Source organism: Oncorhynchus masou, chromosome 14, assembly GCF_036934945.1.
Source record: "Oncorhynchus masou masou isolate Uvic2021 chromosome 14, UVic_Omas_1.1, whole genome shotgun sequence".
Lineage (NCBI taxonomy): Eukaryota > Metazoa > Chordata > Actinopteri > Salmoniformes > Salmonidae > Oncorhynchus > Oncorhynchus masou.
This window is the reverse complement of record NC_088225.1, coordinates 32,077,913-32,091,347: the sequence shown is the minus strand read 5'-3', so window position 1 is coordinate 32,091,347 and position 13,435 is coordinate 32,077,913. Positions and strand designations below refer to the sequence as shown.

Below are 13,435 nucleotides of genomic sequence, written 5' to 3'. Positions count from 1 at the left end.
TGGGCTACAGGACAATAGGCAAGCAGCTTGGTGAGAAGGCAACAACTGTTGGCACAATTATTAGAAGATGGAAGAAGTTCAAGATGACGGTCAATCACCCTCGGTCTGGGGCTCCATGCAAGATCTCACCTCGTGGGGCATCAATGATCATGAGGAAGGTGAGGGATCAGCCCAAAACTACACGGCAGGACCGGGTCAATAACCTGACGAGAGCTGGGACCACAGTCTCAAAGAAAACCATTAGTAACACACTACGCCGTCATGGATTAACTATCCTGCAGCGCACGCAAGGTCCCCCTGCTCAAGCCAGCGCATGTCCAGGCCCGTCTGAAGTTTGCCAATGACCATCTGGATGATCCAGAGGAGGAATGGGAGACGGTCATGTGGTCTGATGAGACAAAAATAGAGCTTTTTGGTCTAAACTCCACTCGCTGTGTTTGGAGGAAGAAGAAGGATGAGTACAACCCCAAGAACACCATCCCAACTGTGAAGCATTCGTTGGGAATGCTTTTCTGCAAAGGGAACAGGACGACTGCACCGTATTGAGGGGAGGATGGATCGGCAGTGTATCAAATACTTGTTCTCCCCACAGTATATACATATATATATATTTATTTATTTTATTACTTTTTACCCCTTTTTCGTGATATCCAATTGGTAGTTACAGTCTTGTCCCATCGTTGCAACTCCCGTACGGACACGGGAGAGGCGAAGGTCAACAGCCATGCGTCCTCCGAAACTCGACCCTGCCAAGACACACTGCTTCTTGACACACTGCTTGCTTAACCCGGAAGCCAGCTGCACCAATGTGTTGGAGGAATCACTGTACAACTGGCGACCGAAGTCAGCGTGCATGCGCCCGGCCCGCCACAAGAAGTCGCTAGAGTGCGAAGGACATCCGGCCAGCCAAACCCTCCCCTAACCCAGATGACGCTGGTCCAAGTGTGAGCCTCCTCATGGGTCTGCCAGTCGCGGCCGGCTGCAACACAGCCTGGGATCAAACTGTAGTGATCAGACTGCAGTGACGCCTCAAGCACTGTAATACAGTGCCTTACACTGCTGCATCAGTTGGGAGGACACAGTGTAAATTCTACTGCACAATCACATTTGGCCTTTTGACAAGTTATTGTCTTATTAAGTTTGTACAGCAAAGTGTGATTTTAACTCTGGAAATAAATCTGCATGTCAACTACTACAGTTCTGTTATGAGAATTATGTTTTCAAGGTTCATAACCCAATTCAATTATACTACTCAGTCTACGACCTAGAATTTGTAAGATACTGGTCGAATGAAACAGACGGAGGCCCAGATAAAATAGTAAACAATGTTTATTTACGAGAGTGCTGGTTAGTTGGAAAAAAAACATTCATTTTATACTGGCTTCTTACGCACATACTTTCACACACAAACATTAGGTCTCCTACGCACATACATACACACAACAGTTGGTATCCTACGCTCATACTGTCCCACTACCCAGCCGACAAAGATTAGGGAGACCTTGGGACCTTGAGACGTACTCCCTGTCCTTTCACAAATCTCTAGTCTTAGAATTTTACTGACTAACAATTTTATACAATTATATGGCTTCAGGGTGGAATATTCTAGTCATTCATTTAAACCTATAAATTCCATCAACAAGTTACAAAAGCCAATAGGGATAGTATAGTGAAATACATTTTTTGATAGTTGTTTCCTTGCCCTGAAAGCAATATGAGGATTTGAAGTCTGACTGCAATCCACAATTTGGTTTCATTCAACTAGCCAATGCAAGCAAATAGCAGTTAGCACTACTTTCAAGTCAGCCTCTCATGTTTACCAAAATGTCATGCCAAAATCGTTGCAAAATCATTTAAAAACAAGTCATTGAGTTAAAATCAATTTAGGAGATGATTTGGACATGGAATTTTAAACTGAATTCTAAATGGACTTTTTTTGGTTTTTGGTCCCAAAATGCTTATAAGCATTTATTGGAATTGGCTAGTTTTAATCACAATGAGTGTGGATTGCAGTCACCCCTTGTCCATAGACTTCTTTTAAAATGAGGAAACAAATACCTAAATATGTAATTTGCTGAAGTAACTATTTTAATAATATCTACAAATATCTCAAAATGCACTCCTTTTGAAAACCTTAGCAAATATACAGTGCAATTGGAAAGTATTCAGACCCCTTGACTTTTACCATATTTTGTTACGTTACAGCTTTATTCTAAAATGGATGAAATCATTTCCCCCCCTAATCAATCAACATACAATACCCCATAATGACAAACCAAAAACAGGTTTTTAGAAAGGTTTGCAAATAAAAAAAATGAAATATCACATTTACATAAGTATTTACAATATCACATTTACATTTACAATATCACATTTACATAAGTATTCAGACCCTTTACTCAGTACTTTGTTGAAGCACCTTTGGCAGTGATTACAGCCTCAAGTCTTCTTGTGTATGGTGCTACAAGCTTGGCACACCTGTATTTGGGGAGTTTCTCCCATTCTTCTCTGCAGATCCTTTCAAGATCTGTCAGAATGGATCGGGACCGTCACTGCACAGCTATTTTCATATCTCTCCAAAGATTTTTGATTGGGTTCAAGTCCTGGCTCTGGCTGGGCCACTCAAGGACATTCAGAGACTTGTCCAGAAGCCACTCCTACGCTGTCTTGGCTGTGTTCTTAGGGTCGTTGTTCTGTTGGAAGGTGAACCCATCGCCCCAGTCTGAGGTCCTGAGCGCTCTGGAGAAGGTTTTCATCAAGGATCACTCTATACTTTGCTCCATTAATCTTTTCCTCGATCTGGACTAGTCTCAGAGTCCCTGCCACTGAAAGACATCCCTACCACCACCATGCTTCACCGTAGGGATGGTGCCAGGTTTCCTCCAGAAGTGACGCTTGGCAGTCAGGCCAAAGAGTCCAATCTTGGTTTCATCAGACCAGAGAATCTTGCTTCACATGGTCGGAGAGTCCTTTATGTGCCTTTTGGCAAATTCCAAGTGGACTGTCATGTACTGTTTACTGGGGAGTGGCTTGCGTCTAGCCACTCTACCATATAAAGGCCTGATTGGTACAGTGCTGCAGAGATGGTTGTCCTTCTGGAAGGTACTCCCATCTCAACAGAGGAACTCTGGAGCTCTTTCAGAGTGACCATAGGGTTCTTGGTCACCTCCCTGACCAAGGCCCTTCTCCCCCGATTGCTCAGTTTGGCCGGGTAAACAGCTCTAGGAAGAGTCTTGGTGGTTCCAAACTTCTACCATTTAAGAATGATGGAGGTTATTGGGGACCATCATTGCTGCAGAAATTGTTTGATACCCTTCCCCAGATCTTTGCCTCGACACAATCCGACACAATTTTACTCTGACATGCACTGTCAACTGTGGAACCTTATATAGAAAGGTGTGTGCCTTTCCAAATCATCTCCAAATCAATTGAATATCACAGATGGACTCCAATCAAGTTGTAGAAACATAAAGGATGATCAATGGAAACAGGATGCACATGAGCTCAATTTTGTGTCTCATAGCAAAGGGATACTTGTTTGGGGATAGTTAGAGGGGATAGTTCAAAGTGACATTCGTTATAGAATAGATGTTTCGGCTGTGTGTCGTTCATCGCATTCACTGATGCCGATTTCCTAGCTGCAGACTCGTAATTAGTATCAAAGACTTGTTCTTATTCTGTCGGTATCGATAGTCCAAGTGTTTTAACCACGTGGTATGGTTAAACGATTCAGAAATGGTCTACAACCTTTCGTCCCCCTCCTAATGGAGAAAAACATGGTCTACTGATAATTTCTCAAATGTTCCTTTATTTTACTAGACAAGTCAGTTAAGAACAAATTCTTATTTTCAATGATGGCCTAGGAACAGTGGGTTAACTGCCTGTTCAGGGGCAGAACGACAGATTTGTACCTTGTCAGCTTGGGGATTTGAACTTGCAACCTTTCAGTTGCTAGTCCAACACTCTAACCACTAGGCTACCCTGCCACCCCGTGGGGTTTTATTCAGAATGGCAGACAAGGGCTGTCCCAGGATGTCTGACCCAAACTGGGCTCAGGGGCGGTCCTCTGATTTAGTTCAAATCAAAAGGGAATTGTATTTTTCTTCATTAAACAGTCCACAATCATATGACACCATTATTCAAACAGTATCATCTTCACTTATTCATCTTATACAACAATTAGATGTAAACCTCATATCTGTGCTTTGGCAAAGTGGGTGGGGTTATATCCTTCCTGTTTGGCCCTGCCCGGGGGTGTCCTCGGATGGGGCCACAGTGTCTCCTGACCCCTCCTGTCTCAGCCTCCAGTATTTATGCTGCAGTAGTTTATGTGTCGGGGGGCTGGGGACAGTTTGTTATATCTGGAGTACTTCTCCTGTCCAATTTGGTGTCCTGTGTGAATCTAAGTGTGCGTTCTCTAATTCTCAGCTTCTCTCTCTCTTTCTCTCTCTCGGAGGACCTGAGCCCTAGGACCATGCCCCAGGACTACCTGACATGATGACTCCTTGCTGTCCCCAGTCCACCTGGCCGTGCTGCTGCTCCAGTTTCAACTGTTCTGCCTTATTATTATTCGACCATGCTGGTCATTTATGAACATTTGAACATCTTGGCCATGTTCTGTTATAATCTCCACCCGGCACAGCCGGAAGAGGACTGGCCACCCCACATATGCTCTCTCTAATTCTCTTTCTTTCTCTCTCTCGGAGGACCTGAGCCCTAGGACCATGCCCCAGGACTACCTGACATGATGACTCCTTGCTGTCCCCAGTCCACCTGGCCGTGCTGCTGCTCCAGTTTCAACTGTTCTGCCTTATAATTATTCGACCATGCTGGTCATTTAGGAACATTTGAACATCTTGGCCATGTTTTGTTATAATCTCTACCCGGCACAGCCAGAAGAGGACTGGCCACCCCACATAGCCTGGTTCCTCTCTAGGTTTCTTCTTAGGTTTTGGCCTTTCTAGGGAGTTTTTCCTAACCACCGTGCTTCTACACCTGCATTGCTTGCTGTTTGGGTTTTAGGCTGGGTTTCTGTACAGCACTTTGAGATATCAGCTGATGTACGAAGGGCTATATAAATACATTTGATTTGATTTGATATCTGAGGCTATTATATAAACAGCGTTATGGTAATGTGGCCACACCGTCTCTCTTGAGCTTCCCAAGTTGTGCCAAACGCACCAGTTCGTAGCTGGATTCTTCACCAATCTTTTACACTTTCTCTGGGACATGAAATTTGTTCGTACCTCACGTTCTGTGAGGTGGAAGGATTTCCTTTGTCTCCATGAAAACTACTCTCTATAACTGTGTGTCGATGAGGCAGGGAATTTACGGGGAAATTCCTTGGGAATTTACGACCTCACTCTGCCCACAGCAGTCTGGTTGTAAAAGCAGAGAGCGGGGGATGGTGCTCGCTGTACTCAAAGAGGGCAACATCATGACACTACTCTCACCACCTGGGAGCGGCCCATCAGGAAGTCCAGTACCCAGTTGCACAGGGCGGGTCGAGACCCAGGGTCGATGACGAGTTTGGAGGGTACTATGGTGTTAAAAGCAAATTGGAGTGGGTCTAGGGTGTCAGGTAGGGTGGAGGTGATATGGTCCTTGACTCGTCTCTCAAAGCACTTCAGTAGCTCAGTTACCTTAACTTTTTTGGGAACAGGAACAATGGTGGCCCTCTTGAAGCATATGGGGACAGCAGACTGGGATAAGTATTGATTGAATATGTCCGTAAACACACCAGCCAGCTGTTCTGCGCATGCTCTGGGGACGTGGCCGGGGATGCCGTCTGGGCCTGCAGCCTTGCGAGGGTTAACACGTTTAAATGTTTTACTCATGTCGGCTGCAGTGAAGAAGAGTCCCAGGTTTTGGTAGCGGGCCATGTCAGTGGCACTGTATTGTCCTCAAAGCGAGCAAAGACGTTATTTAGTATGCCTGGGAGCAAGGCATCCTGGTCCGCGATGGGGCTGGTTTTCTTTTTGTAATCCTCTTGTGAGGATTGTAATCCTCTTGTGTCTGAGCCTTTGAAGTTGTCCTGCTTCCTTTGTAGTCCTTCCTTTGAAGGCCTTGAATATTCGGTCCGACTTGGCTCATCACTTTGTTGGGTTGAAAGGTTGGCTGAAACATTATCAACAACATAGTGGTTATGGAAAATCACAAATAGTTTACCACAATATTACCATAATAATTTACGGACATTTTGACAGCATTAACATAAACAAACAGCAGTATTAGGGTTTGTTCACCTAGGGGCGAGCATAGATAATAGATTTTTCTTAAACTTTCCCTGATTTCCATATACACACTTTTGTCATGTTTTGCTATGTGTACCATACCCTCAGTCTGAATCAAACAGTAATTATTACCTTAGATTGACTGATTGCTTTGAGATTCCTCAGTATCTCAATCTCCAAACTTCTTCGGAACTGAATATGCTCGTCATTGATTTTCTTTATTTCAACACATTGCATCTCTTTCTTCATCTCTTCCTCAGTCTGAAAAAATATAACTGTGGAATAACTAGCCGACTAGTCCAGCAACTTACATATTGACACATTACACTGTATGTCTACATTTTGGAATGATTCAAGAACAATGACATGTAGACGAATAAATGCAAGACCTACTGTAACTGACAATAACAACACATGATTACCTCGTTTATTAATGTTAAACACAATATAAGTTCATACGTTTGCTAAGTTAATGTAATATTGCTGGGTCTTACCAATTCCTCAAAGCATTCTCCAAATCTGTGTTTCTCCAGTCCTGGGAACTTTGCTCCAGATTTAAAGAGATCCTCCAAGCTTCTGGCAACAAGGTGTAGAACTTCAAACTCGTAGGCGTAGACATTGCCATCTTCACATTACAGGAGAACCAGCTGCCATCCTGCAGCCGAACAGCGGAAGTCATCCAGGGCACCAATGACCACCATCTCCATTCTCTTTGGAAGGTAGCAGTCTTTCCAAACTTCTAACTGTTCATCATCTCCAGCGTAAACAGTGTCCTCCAGACCCCCGATTCTCAACTCGTAACTTTTCGGCTTTGCAAGAGGTATCTTGTTGTTGCGATGTTTCGACACAATCTTTTCGATTTGGCCGAGGAATTCGACAGCATCTGTGGCAACAACTGACAATAATTAGAAACTATATTTAACATTGTATATGTCAAGAGTGCAGAACATCCTACTTACAACCTGCAAATATAGACATTTTGTATTATTAGCCATCTCATTCAAAGATGCAGTCCTGGATCTTATTAAGCACAACATATTTTATAAATTGAATTCGTAACATATCATCTGAATTGCATACAGAATAAAAACATGTAATAATAAGGATTTGCAGGACGTAACGTATCATGTGATGGTGTAGTACAGGAGGCACGTTTTGGCTCCTGTGCACCACTTTCAAAACTACTGGTTGAAATGATACAACAGTTCCGGAGCATCTCTTTAAACATACAATGATGGGTGGTTCTCACATATCACATATCAGATGTTCAACCATTGTTCCACAATAAACATGATGACAGACTAACCAGAGCAATAAGAGAGCAATAAACATGATGACAGACTAACCAGGGAGAGCAATACACATGATGACAGACTAACCAGGGAGGGCAATAAACATGATGACAGACTAAGCAGGGAGAGCAATACACATTATGACAGACTAACCAGGGAGAGCAATACACATGATGACAGACTAACCAGGGAGAGCACTAAACATGATGACAGACTAAGCAGGGAGAGCACTAAACATGATGACAGACTAACCAGGGAGAGCAATAAACATGATGACAGACTAACCAGGGAGAGCACTAAACATGATGACAGACTAACCATGGAGAACACGAAACATGATGACAGACTAACCAGGCAGAACACTAAACATGATGACAGACTAACCAGGCAGAACACTAAACATGATGACAGACTAACCAGGCAGAACACTAAACATGATGACAGACTAACCAGGCAGAACACTAAACATGATGACAGACTAACCAGGCAGAACACTAAACATGATGACAGACTAACCAGGCAGAACACTAAACATGATGACAGACTAACCAGGCAGAACACTAAACATGATGACAGACTAACCAGGCAGCACACTGAACATGATGACAGACTAACCAGGCAGAACACTAAACATGACGACAGACTAACCAGGCAGCACACTGAACATGATGACAGACTAACCAGGCAGAACACTGAACATGATGACAGACTAACCAGGGAGAGCAATACACATGATGACAGACTAACCAGGGAGAGCAATACACATGATGACAGACTAACCAGGCAGCACACTAAACATGATGACAGACTAACCAGGCAGCACACGAAACATGATGACAGACTAACCAGGGGAGTAAACAACAACAGATAAAAGCTTAGACAACAGCCATGATGACAGGTAACCAGAGCTGATGACAGACTGCACTGCTTTAGGGAGAGGACATAGAATACATGATGACTGACATGGACCAGGGAGTTCCAGAGCTGGGGGCCTGCACTGCTTTAAGGACGTTCTCACATGGAGAAGTTCCAGAGCTGTATGCACTGCTTTGACGTTCTCACATGGAGAGGGAGTTCCAGAGCTGGGGGCCTGCACTGCTTTAAGGACGTTCTCACATGGAGAGGGAGTTCCAGAGCTGGGGGCCTGCACTGCTTTAAGGACGTTCTCACATGGAGAGGGAGTTCCAGAGCTGGGGGCCTGCACTGCTTTATGGACGTTCTCACATGGAGCGGAGCCTGTTGCGAGGAGGGTGAGGAGGCCAGTGTCAGAGGAGCGCAGTAAATCGGTGGGAGTGTAGGAGGTTGGAGAGGTATGTCAGGGCCAGTCTATTTGTCGGTGAGCAAGAGTTGCTTGAAGATGATGCTGGATTGAACTGGGAGCCAGTGAAGTTTGATGAAGGTTGTGATGTCCCAAGGTCTGGTGTGTGTGAGGACTCTGACAGCTGAGTTTGAATTGTATGGAACTAGGTCCAGTGTTTTGTCAGGGAGTCTGTAGAGAATGGTGCTGCAATAGTCCAGGCGTGAATGAGGGTTTCAGCAATGGGGTCGGTGATAGTGGGTCCGAGTTGTGACGTGTTGGAGGTGAAAGAAAGCTGTCTTTGCGTAATACATACTGTAGGCCTACGTTGGTTAGCATAGGGAAAATATGGCTTTGTTTGGCGGCACAAAATGTACAGCTACTGTATTGTTTTAATGTCCAATAGGGCAGGTAATTACAGTCAATTCTTAATTAAACTTTAATTTTGGAAATGTAAAATCCAAGTCCGGAATGATTCTTCAATGGAGGTGGTGAAAAGGGAACCGGGTGTCACAGACACTCACTGACCAACGCAGACAAACAACCTCCTCACAGCTGAGACATCAGTCCAAATACCATCACCCATCACCTACATCCATGTTTTCTTCTGTCACACTGTTCACATGCATTCACCTGCAGATCCACAAACACATTGATTGAATGTTTCTTCTGTCACACCAATCGAACACTTGATAGCCTACCTATATAATGAGATATCTTCATTTAACATTTCTTCTTTGGCACTGATGAATCTGGTGTCCAGAGCTATCTGTCTTCTCTGATGTCCAGGTCCCACCGACTTTCAGAGAGATTCGTCACGCATCCCGGCCAAAATCCTAGTTTGAAAAATGTACTACTTCTCAAACCTCGTACAAGTCTCCCACAGGCACATGTGGTGATTTAATGGACATGCTTGAGTCACTATTATATGTCAACATAGGAATTGGACCACTCTGCATTAATACGACAGAGGAAGAAACATGTATGATGAAAACTATGAAAAGAAAGCAGCAAAGATGTGTTATAAACAATTGTCAATAGATTATGGTATAAATCAGACAAACGTGATATACTTGATGTGTTCCCATTTAGAGCCGTGACTAGTTAGTAATGCTTCTTTTAATGGGTCCCAAATGTACAGTAGGGCATCTGAGCTACAAACATATTAGAAATGGAGGTTGTTTGGACCACTGAATTCTAAAAGGCCAATAACTTAAAAAATCACTTAAAGGAATAGTTTGAGATTTTGGCAATTGTTCTACTTACCCAGAGTCATATGAACTCATGGATACCATTTTTTTGTCTGCATGTAGTTTGAAGGAAGTTGAAAATCGTCTCTGGAGGGAATGCTAAATAGAATCAGCGCAACGAATGGAAATCTAGAGGGGTCAGCTAGCTTTTTGATTTCCTGGTGGATTTTTAAAGAATCGGCCTTAGGCCTTATATAGTATAGAATGACAACCAAAATTGTCAGCTGAATCAGACATTTCCTTTTAAAGGCCATTGGATGACAATACACTACAAAGACAAAAAGACATTCGGCTGATACCTTCTTTTTCCTTCTCACAGCGAAGAAACTCAGTCTTTATCTCCTTTAACCTGTATAAAATGATAAAAACAGTATACATTTTGTTTTAATAAACTGTAGAATTATGAATTAATTGAACTAAAACAACAAGAAATACACATTTGCAAATTAGGTAAGGAACCCAGACATGCCTTGAGTAAATTCTTAAACAATTGAAATTCAGCAAGTCAATAAATGTAATAAACAAAGTGTGGGCCAACGTCATTTCCATGTAAATAACCTGGAGCCTCATATATATATATCATCTCTTACATTTTAAAATTGAAATATCTTTACCCCATTGATGTCATGATTCCCCGATGACTGTTGGGAAAACAATACAAATGCTGGTGAACAAGTAGGTAAAAAAAAAGCACTTAAAGTCGAAGAATCCACACCAAAATTAATAAACACTACTCATGAATAATATAGATCAAAACAAATTTGGGATTGGTCTACCATCCCATCAAATCAACATGACAATTACAATTTTAAATGTCGTTCCAATAAATCCTGTATTTGAGTGAAACACACCTAATAAAGTAGAAATCGGCTTTACATTAAGTAGTTGTATACACCTAAGCATTCCGTATAAACCTAGGGATGGGCATTCAACTTTGTTTTGACTGTTTGAGTACTCCAGTACTCAAATAAAAAATAAGCTGTTTCTAGAACAATGTCTGCACTGGGAAATATGTCAACAATGTCCAATTTATCATTACAATTACAGGTAAGGAATTTATTGAAACTGTAATATCAACTGCTTATAGTGTATCCTGGAACACATCTTCAATAAAGGAGTCACCTCAGTGTGGCGCTTGCTTATAGAAGCCTATGGCTGTGCAATTTCATAGCCTTGTTTTGCTAATATAGACGCTCTTATTTCCCGAGCACTTATCACAGTCAATACACATATTGTATAGTAAAAGCATGATTTAATATAAGAGATTAAAAAAGAACAGAATACTGCGAAGTGATTCGCATCTCGCGTCTGAACAGTTATTCACAAAGGATGGTAATTTGAAACGGGTCTCAATTCGGCATGTTGAAACACATATTTTTCAGGGTTACAAACCTAAATCTGTCTTCTTATTGATATACAGACGTTCAATTTAGTTCATTATGCGGTTCCTTGGAATGATCTAAATGTATTAACAATTTTTCATTGAACACTGCATTGGGATGAATTAGGGCCACTACATATGTTTGGGGAGTTGGCCAAGGCTTAGTGGTTCTGATGAAAATACGCCCTTTGTCTTTATAAACTAATGTTTTTGCATATTTCCAGTGTGGATGCTGTCTATATGCAGGGTGGTGATAGCCAAGGCTAACCAATTCTAAATGACACTAGCGGTTCGCAATGTAGGGTATTCAATAGTTACCACAGCCACAACGTCCGAAACCCTGGCTGTTTCTACATTTCGCTTCCTAAAATCAGATTTTAAACCTAACCCTTAACCCTAACCTTAATCACATTGTTAACCTTGTGCCTAAACCTAACCTTGAGCTTTTTTATATGAATATTTACGATATAGACAATGCTGACTTTGTGACTATGATAACTAGGTTCACTCGCAAAGTCACCTAAACTGAAAATGACGCAGTTCTTCCAAAACTGCAGCTCATTGCTGGAATACATATTTCCCTACTTCAGTCAACCAGTCCATTTTGAAGTTGTGCTAAAGCTCTCCTCATTTGGCAAGGATTGTAGCTTCTGTATCCCATCAGTTTGACACGTTTTTATAGTCCTCTATTTCTATAAACGCATTCAGCACGCGTGAGCAGAGGGAGCGATCGTAATTCCACGTAGGTTAATGCTGCGGTCATGTAGTCGTCGGAGCGTTCTATTTCCTAACTGCGATGTTGGAAATATAACTTTGTTTCATTCTTGTGCATTTTGATCGGAACAATTTTTCAACATATACGATTTTAGCTACTTTGATAAGCTAACTAACGTTGCTTATAATTACGTTAGCTAGCTTGATTAACATTGATATATAAACCCAGGTTCGTTACAATATGATCAATATGGTTAAACTAGCTACCTTATGCCGCACCCATCTTGTGCTTGTCAAAAACGTATTGTTATCATATTTTGTTCGAAAATGTAAAAGGTCAGTGGTCACAATTCGGTAGCTCACTCAGTTTCCCGAATTGTAATTCTGATGTGAAGGGTCATTCAAGTGAAACTTCACAGTCAGAACTTCCGATAACTCCGATAGCACATGAACGCAGCATATGCTACTTCTCTAATGTATCTAATGGATTTCTCAAGCCAAAGTATAAAACACTTTCTTCTCACCAAAGACACGTTTCTTCAGCAGACATATATTTGTTTTTATTAGCCTACTCAGGAACCGAACCATAGAACCAATATTTATGGTAATAGTAATTAGAACAAAATAAACATCATACATTTCCGGAAGGCTATCACCCCTTCATTGAAACACTTATATTACAAACAAGTCTATCGTAACATAGCTTACCAGATTCAAATGTAGCCTGTAAGAAATGTAAAGGCAATTTACCAACAAAACAAAAAACGATCTCCTTCTTTAGGGCTGTTGCGTAAGAAGTGGCGTGACAAGTCCTCTTGACTGAACACGGAAGACCTTGAGAGGACAGTATAGTTCACTGGAAAATGACTGTAGGCAATATGCTGTGTGCATCATATTTCATTATAGGTTCATGACTGAGGCGTGGCCTTTAGACTACGTAGCTAGATTTAACACTTTTTCTCTTAGACTTTAGAAAAAGACGTGGAGGGAAAGGCAGTTTTTAAATTGTCAATAAAACAAACATTTTGGGGGACTGTTACAGCTCACTTCTCCTTTAAACCATCTATTGTGTGCAACAATATATGGATTTGATTTAATTTGACAGAAATGTAGGTTAGACTATTCTTATTATACCATTTATACCAGTTTAACAAAGTCATTGTATACCACGATACCATGGATATGTTGTACTATCTGTGTTAATACTTTCAACCTAAGTAGGAGACTTTTTAAGTGCAACTGATGTAGCTTGCAAGAACGGTTTAGTC

General features: G+C 41.9%; 1 pseudogene; it reads right to left on the bottom strand.

The window, feature by feature from the left end:
• Positions 1 to 1,311: 1,311 nt before the first annotated feature.
• LOC135554744 (uncharacterized) lies at positions 1,312 to 13,034 on the bottom strand (annotated as a pseudogene).
• Positions 13,035 to 13,435: the final 401 nt, after the last annotated feature.